At 50.6% G+C, this 8,685-nt stretch overlaps 1 protein-coding gene across 1 annotated transcript in view; it reads left to right on the top strand.

Annotated features, from left to right (window-relative positions):
* Positions 1-8,685, top strand: part of DPF3 (D4, zinc and double PHD fingers, family 3) — a 280,919-nt gene that overhangs the window by 150,327 nt on the left and 121,907 nt on the right. The window lies entirely within an intron of this gene.

Below are 8,685 nucleotides of genomic sequence, written 5' to 3' on the forward strand. Positions count from 1 at the left end.
TTTCTCTCTTCCTTCCTTCCTCCCTCCCTCCTTCCCTTCCCTTCCCTTCCTTGCTTCTTTCTTGCTTTCTTTCTTTTTCTTTCTTGCTTTCAACAGGATCTCACTCTGTCACCCCAGCTGCAGTGGCACAATCACAGCTCACTGCAGCCTCAACTTCCCCAGATGGCAGCAGGCAAAGAGAGAGCTTGTGCAGAGAAACTCTTGTTTTTAAAACCATCAGATCTCGTGAGACCCATTCACTAGAATGAGAACAGCATGGGAAAGACCTAACTCCATGATTCAGTTATCTCCCACTGGGTTCTTCCCACAATGTGGGAGTTAGGGGAGCTACGAGATGAGATATGCCTGGGGACACAGAGCCAAGCCATATCATTCCACCCTGGACCCTCCCAAATCTCATATCTTCACATTTCAAAACCAATCATGCCTTCCTAACAGTCTCCCAAAGTCTGAACTCATTTCAGCATTAACTCAGAAGTCCACAGTCCAAAGTCTCATCTGAGACAAGGCAAGTCCTTCCATCTATGAACCTGTAAAATCAGAAGCAAGTTAGTTACTTCCTAGATACAATGGGGGTACAGGCACTAGATAAATACAGCCATTCCAAGTGGGAGAAATTGGCCAAAACAAAGGGGCTACAGGTCCCATTCAAGTTTGAAATCCAGCATGGCAGTCAAATCTTAAAACTCCAAAATGATCTCCTTTTACTCCATATCTCACATCCAGGTCATGCTGGTGCAAGAGTTGAGTTCCCATGATCTTGGACAACTCTGCCCCTGTGGCTTTGCAGGGTATAGCCTTTCTCCTGGCTGCTTTCATGGGCTGGCGTTGAGTGTCTGCGACTTTTCCAGGTGCAAGGTGCAAGCTGTCAGTGGATCTACCATTCTGGGATCTGGAGGATGGTGGCCCTCTTCTCACAGCTCCACTCAGTGATGCCCCAGTAGGGACTCTGTGTAGGGGCTCCCACCCGACATTTCCCTTTCACACTGCCCTAGAAGAGGTTCTCCATGAGGACCCCACCCCTACAGAAAACTTCTGCCTGGGCATCCAGGCATTTCCATACATCTTCTGAAATCTAGGCAGAGGTTTCCAAACTTCAGTTCTTGACTTCTGTGTACTCACAGGCTCAGCACCACATGGAAGCTGTCAAGGTTTGAGGCTTGCACCCTCTGAAGCCACAGCCTGAGCTCTGCATTGGCCCCTTTCAGCCACAGCCGGAGCAGCGGGGACACAGGGCACCAAGTCCCTAGGCTGCACATAGCAGAAGGACCCTGAGTCCAGCCCACAAAACCATTTCTTCCTCCTAAAGCTCCAGGCCTGTGATGGGAGAGGCTGCTGTGAAGACCTCTGACATGCCCTGGAGACATTTTCCTCATTGTCTTGGGGATTAATATTGGGCTTCTTGTTACTTATGCAAATTTCTGTAGCCAGCTTGAATTTCTCCTCAGAAAATGGATTTTTTTTTTGCATTGTTAGGCTGCAAATTTCCCATACTTTTAAGCTCTGCTTCCCTTATAAAACTGAATGCCTTTAATAGCACCCAAGTCACCTCTTGAATGCTTTGCTGCTTAGAAATTTTTTCCACCAGGTACCCTAATCATCTCTCTCAAATTCAATATTCCACGAATCTCTAGGGCAGGGGCAAAATGCCCCCAGTCTCTTTGGTAACACACAACAAGAGTCACCCTTGCTCTAATTCCTGACAAGTTTCTCATCTCCATCTGAGACCACCTTAACCTGGACTTTATTGTCCATATGACTATCAGCATTTGGGGCAAAGCCATTCAACAAGTCTCTAGGAAGTTCCAAACTTTCCCACATTTTCCTGTCTTCTTCTGAGTCCTCCAAACTTTTCCAACCTCTGCCTGTTACCCAGTTGCAAAGTTACTTCCATATTTTCGGGTATCTTTTCAGCAATGCCCCACTCTACTGGTATCAATTTACTGCATTAGTCTGTTTTCACGTGGCTGATAAACACATACCTGAGACTCGGCAATTTACAAAAGAAAGGGGTTTATTGGACTTACAGTTCCATGTGGCTGGGAAGGCCTCACAATCATGGTGGAAGGCAAAGAGGAGCAATCCACATCTTACATGGATGGCAGCAGGCAAAGAGAGAGCTTGCACAGAGAAATTCTTGTGTTTAAAACCATCAGACCTCATGAGACCCATTCACTATCATGAGAACAGCACGGGAAAGACCCACCCCCATGATTTGAGCATCTCCCACTGGGTCCCTCCCACAACACGTGGTAATTATGGAAGCTGCAAGATGAGATTTGGGTGGGGACACAGAACCAAACCATATTACCCAGCTAAATTTTTTTTTTTTTATAGAGATGGGTGTCTCACTATGTTGCCCAGCCTGGTTGCAAACTCCTGGCCTCAAGTGATCCTCCTGCCTTGGGCCTCCCAAAGTGCTGGGATTACAGGGATCAGCCACCACACCCAGCCAGTCTCTGTGTACTCTAACACTCTCTTCTCCTCATAGGGCAAGTGAGGGGGCTGCCAGCAGCTCCAGTCTCAGCACATACCACACCCAAAAGAAAGGCAGTCCCCCTCAACAACTGTGGCAGAGGAGGCCTAGGAAGGACAGATTAGCTGGCTGGGGTTATTTCCCCCAACACCAATCGCTGCCACCCAGGGGATGGGACACTCTGGTTAATCATCATCATCATAACCAGAGTCTGAAGAGCATGCTGTAGTTCATACAGCATTTTCTTTCATGTCAGCTCCTTGGTCCCTACCATAGCCCTGGGAGGTAGAGAGGGAAGGAAGAGGTAAGAGGGTTGTGAGCCCATTTTAGAGGTGAGGGAAATCAGGCTGTGGACAGAGCCAAGGAGAATTTTTTGTGCTGCTTATGTATCTGAGAAGCCCATGTTGGTGGGACTGAGGCAGGCAGCTATTTCTCGAGTATTTGTGCCTTCTGCCTAAAGACATTTACTTTGGGCACACTGGCCTGCCAGTGTTTATGCCCGGCCTGTGGACGAACGTGGAGCACCTGAGTTCACAGCTGGCTTTGGCCATGCCCCGTTATTGGGCCTGCCGTGACATGCAAGGGGAAGGGAAAGGAAGAACCTAGGACTAGCAGTTTGCTGTAGCCAAGTCCCCACCTGCACATGGTGTCTTGTATCTGTGATCATTTGAGAGGCTTCTTCAGCCTCTGCCCAAGCATGAGGCAGAAGTGGCTAGACCAGATTCCCAGTGGTGAAAGTTCACCCTAGGGATGGGCAGAGTCCTGGGGAAGGACCCCATCTGCAGAGACAGGTGCCAGCCTTTGTGATGATCGGCCCTCAGGGGAAAAGTTGGGTTCCCCCAAGGCAGGCTTACTCCTCCACACCAGTCCCCAGATGCTGAGAAGCAATGAACAGCCGGGGCTGGAATGAGTCACATGGCAGAGCACCTTCTCAGAGGAACTTGTTCCCCTCTTTGGGTAAACAGACCTACTACTAGGCCTACTAAAAACACAAAAACAACCCCCACAAACCCTAGGCCAGATGCTTGTCATTTCCAAATCCTATTCTGAGTCTGAACAGCCGGGGCTGCGCCTGGCTCCCAGAATGTACCACCACGCCAGCCTGCAGCTGTGGGTGGTGAATGAAGAGGACGTCGGAGTGCCCTGGAGTCAGTGGTTACGAGCCTCAGCCTGGTACCTCCAAGCAGCCAGGGCCCATCTAGAGAATGAGAAACAGCGCAGTCAAAGAAATGTACCCACTGTCTTCCCAGAGGTGACGCAAGTTTGCATTTCAATTTTTTGCACAGGCCAAAATTTCAGAAGAGTGACTTCATCCAGGGCCTCGGCTAGCCCATATGGTTTGTTTGTGTAAAAGTGAAGGGTGGTGCCCCCTGGGGGTGGATGTTTACAAAATGTATGATGCCCTTTCTGGTGGGTTAGTAGAGCACGAGCTAGATCTCAGCCCCTCTTCTGTGCCCCTGCTGGGGGTCCCTTTGAGGGTACCACCTGCCCAACTTCCAGAGGCTCTGCCCTCATCATTCATAAAATGCAGTTTCCACTTGAGAGGACTCCTCCCTTTTTGGGGGTAGGTCCTCCCTCAGGAGGGCTAACAGGGCTAACTTGGGCAGTATTTTAAAATGACTATCTCTTATTTTTATTCCACTTGATTTGGGCTCAAGGAGAGCTCAGTTTTTTGGCTGATACTTTGTGTGTGACTCAGGATAGAGTCACTGGCCAGAGTCTCTGGAGAATTTGCTGCAAATTCCTAGGAGGTGAGGACCATTCGCTGGGTGGACTGAGGCTGATCTTCCTCTCAGGAGATCAGGAGCAGGTGAAGGAGAGGGGAGCAGGTGAAGGGAACAGAGGTGGAGATGGAGGGAGATGGAGGGAGAGGCTCTCTTTTACACATTGCAACGGAATTGGTATGACCTTTTGAAGTACAATGAATAGTACCTACCGGTATTTAAAACACACATGCTCTTTGACCCAGACATTCTATTGCTAGGAACTTATTCTATAAATAAATATATGCATATAATATATATTGGATATATATTTTTTATTGTGGCATGGTTTGTAATAACAACAAAGAATGAAAACTTCCAGAAGATTCATTGATAGGGGGTTAGTTAAATATATAGTACTTGTATATTCTATGAATGGAGTATTATTTTGTCCTTTAAAATAATGAGTAGAAAAAATGGAAAGATGTTAAAGATATATTGCTAAGTGGCATAAAAACAAAATACACAACAAAAAGCAAATGGTACAACATTGTATATAATCCTCTGGGCAAAACTTGCTGAAGAGGGATAATTTGCCCATTCTGAGCTGCATCTCTTTAAATTTATGGAAACTGGAAGGCTGAGGTTATGTTGTAAGAAACCAAACCCCAAACCAACCCACCCACCCACCCTTGGTGCCCCTCCACCACCCAGCCCCTAAGGATGCCTGTCCTTTCCTCTTCTTCCCTCCCAGCCTCCTGTGTGAGCTCCCTGAGCTCCTTTTGATAGAAGATGCTCCAGGAATCTAGTTATGCCTAGGACTCTTGAAGCCCGCCTGGGTTCCGCCATCAGTATACCCTGACATGTCCTCATCTCCTCGGGGAAGAGGGAGAACAGTCTGCCTGCTCTTTGAGAGACTGAGGGGCCACTGGCCTGGAGCAGAATTGTCTCAAGGCATGAATTTCCTTCCACATCAGAGTCCTATGCACAGTGAGGAGATGTCACAAAAAATTTATGCCTACACTCAGTTTGTCCCTCCTGTATTCCTTTCTGTCCGTGCCTGAGTCCAGCAGTGATGGGCAGGTTTCAGCAACAAAGTCCAGGGGTAACGAGGGTCAGAGTTGTCGCTGACCTCAGGTCTGCGGAGCTCTGTCAGGAAACCAGGTCAGGGCAAAGAGAGGGGGGTGCACGTTCAAGAATCTTGAGGGCTGTTGGAGAAGATCTGAGGATAGGGCCACAGAACCATCCTTTTCTGATTCAGTCCCCTGAAGCACTTTGCTCATGTGGAATGAGTGGACATTCCAGGCTGGAAAGTGCGGAGTTGGGCCTGAGTGACATGCCAAGACCCCATTTCTACAAAAAATAGAAAACTTAGCCAGGTGTAGTGGGCACTGGTAGGGTGGCACTACTAGGGAGACTGAGGTAGGAGGATCAATGAAGTCCGCGAGGTTGAGATTGCAGTGAGCTGTGATTGCACCACTGCTCTCCAGCCTGGGTGACAGAGGGAGACCCTGTCTCAAAAAAAGTGGGGAGCTGGGTCTTGGCTGACATCGAGTCATTTGTTCCTGGGTGAAGTTATTCCCTCCTGGAGTGACTCCCCTGTCCTGCTGTCCTCACCCCTCCAGTGTGGTAAATGCACCATCCCGCTTCTGTTTCTTTTGTTGTTGTTGTGTTTTTTTTTGTTTTTTTTGTTTTTTTGTTTTTTGTTTTTTTTGAGATGAGTCTCGCTCTGTCACCCAAGCCGGAGGGCAGTGGCATGATCTCGGCTCATTACAAGCTCTGCCTCCTGAGTTCATGCCATTCTCCTGCCTCAGCCTCCCGAGAAGCTGGGACTACAGGTGCCCGCCACCATGCCCAGCTAATTTTTTGTATTTTTAGTAGAGATAGAGTTTCACCGTAGTCTCGATCTCCTGACCTCATGATCCACCCGCCTCAGCCTCCCAAAGTGCTGGGATTACAGGCGTGAGCCACCGCGCCCGGCCCTGTTTCTTTACTATTTGCTGAAAATAAAAATCTGTCTGCATGGGGTAGGAAGGGCCTGAGACCTGGGAAGAGCTCTTTGGAATTTGAAAGTGTTCTTGGTGTCCCTGGACCTATGTGTTTCTCACGGCAAACGTCGCCCCTCCAGTCAGTCTTAAATAAACATCTTGCAACCTCCTACTTGCCTGGGCGTCTGAAGGACAACACACACAACATTATTTCTCCCCACTGACTGACAATTGAGTTCAGTGTTCTCTGCAGCTTTCACTTGGCCACAGAGGCGAATGCAAGGTGTTTCATGATGTAGACATCACAATTCTACAACACGAAGACTTGGGCAGTGGCCTGGTGCCACCAAGGGGCCTCCCCCGGACCATCTCCCCAAGAAAAGGGCTCTGTCCTTGTGAAGGGGGAGTGGAGCTGGCAGAAGAGAAAGGTGGAGAGTAAATATCCACCAGAAGGCCTGGGAGCACAGCAGATGTTGGGCAAAAGCCAGCTGATTAAAAAAGAGGCCTTTAACTTCACTTTCTTTCTTTTTCTTTTTTTTTCGAATGAAGAAAAGACAAAGGCTGGGAACAAACTTTTACTTGTGTCCCCTTGGAGTAAATGCCCAGATAGTCTGCTTACATCAATTTAGCATCTTTCAACCCCAGACCTTCGGTCCCCATGGTCTAGGACAGATATTATCTTCATTTTAGAGGTTGGGAAACTGCGGCACAGAATTAGGAAGCTAATTTCCCAGGGGATCCTGGTGATGCCAAGGACAGAGCCCTATGGGGAGCCTGCTGGAGCTGGTGCCATGTTGCTTCAAGGCCCGACACACTCGCTTATCCTGGACCCGCAGATGAAAAGGGCTTTAGAGTTGCCGTCCCTCCCGCACCTGGAATGCACCTGAGGCCTTGTTGATCCCTTCTGCTCCAGGACACTCGGGGAGCAGCCTGGCTCTTTGCCACCCTTGCCGAATTCCGAGGGTGATGGGAGGGAGGGCAGCCAGGGATAGGGTTCTTTCTCTTGTGTTTTTTCTGTTTTTGGCAGTCCTTCAATGACTGGGGATGAATGACCAGGATGATCGCCCCATCACATGTTGTTGGGGGAAACTCAAACAAGAGGGCAGGCTCCCCGAAGACGGCAGTGGCTTTAGGTGACCCAAAGCAGAGAGGGACATAGACTGGCCAACAAGCAAGGCATAGGGGCCTGCAGAGGAGTATCCCCCAGAGGGGTTATCCAGATGGAGGGTTTGAGTCTCGCCTGCTCGAGCAGGGGTGGTGAGGCCTGCTTCACCCGCCCAGGGTGCTGTCCCTGCTGCGCCGAACTGCCAGAACTCTACAGATGGGAGCAGGCTGCGGCCAACTTCCCCAGCTTTTGAAAATCCTGCATCTTAATTAGTTCCCTACTGCTTTTGTACATGGCCCACATTTTAATAGTCTCCAGGCTTCTCCACCATTTGCTCTCTGATGTTCAGTGCGATTTCTCTTCTCCTCAAGACAGTGCCCCTGGCTCCTCCGACACCCTCCCAGTCCCGGAACAACTTAAGGAACACCGAGGTGCCAAGCATGTAACCTGAGATTGATGAGCCTGTCAGCGGCTCCTTCTGCCCCCAGCCTTCCCCCTCTGCCGTGTGCTCTTCAGATGGATGAGCCAGGCGGGGGTGGGCAAGAGGGGGGAGATGGAGGAAGGGACCCGTGGAGCCTCGAGCCAGGTGTGAGCCAATGGACAATGCGACCTTCTCCCGGCCTGCAGAGGAGTCTGGCTGTGTCCTTCCGAAGGGGAAGGACGCCCCGGCTCCCACCCCCATCTGTCAGTGCTTATCTGTCTCTGGGCAGGGGGGTTGCCTGAGCTTGGTACGGCTGGGAGAATGGATGCCTTCAAGTGCATCAGGGGGAAATGACCAGTCATTTATCTCTTTCCTGCAGTGTCAGAGCCTGCAGCCATCCATCTGGAGGCCTGCACCGGCAGCTTCGTCAGCTCTGGTTGGCCTCATGAGAAGGGGAGCTGGAGCGAGGAGGGCAGGGCATGCAGCCCCCACTCAGGCTGTGTCTATTATGTGCTGGAAGTGATCTGCTTCTTTTGCCTTCCTGTCAGTCTCAGGAAAGGAGCAGGGACTGGGGGACGAAGTCTGGATGTCCTTGGCTCTGCCCATGTTCCCCAGCTCTGCTGGTATTCTGCAGGGCTCTGGGAGCTTGGGCTGGCCAAGGAGGTGGGCCGGCAGCAGGCAGTGGGCAGGGCAGTGGCACGGCTGCTGCCAAGTGTCCATGGTCATATTTTGCTGTGGGACCTGCCAGAGCTACGTGTAGAGCATGGGTTGTGAGTTGGAGGGATCACCCAGTTATGCCATTGCCTGCTCACCTGTACCTCTGCCCACTGGGAGGTGGGCACCTCACCTGTACCTCTGCCCGCTGGGAGGTGGGCACCTCACCTGTACCTCTGCCCACTGGGAGGTGGGCACCTCACCTGTACCTCTGCCCGCTGGGAGGTGGGCACCTCACCTGTACCTCTGCCCGCTGGGAGGTGGGCACCTCACCTGTA

Source organism: Mandrillus leucophaeus, unplaced genomic scaffold, assembly GCF_000951045.1.
Source record: "Mandrillus leucophaeus isolate KB7577 unplaced genomic scaffold, Mleu.le_1.0 Scaffold246, whole genome shotgun sequence".
In the NCBI taxonomy this organism is placed as follows: Eukaryota; Metazoa; Chordata; class Mammalia; order Primates; family Cercopithecidae; genus Mandrillus; species Mandrillus leucophaeus.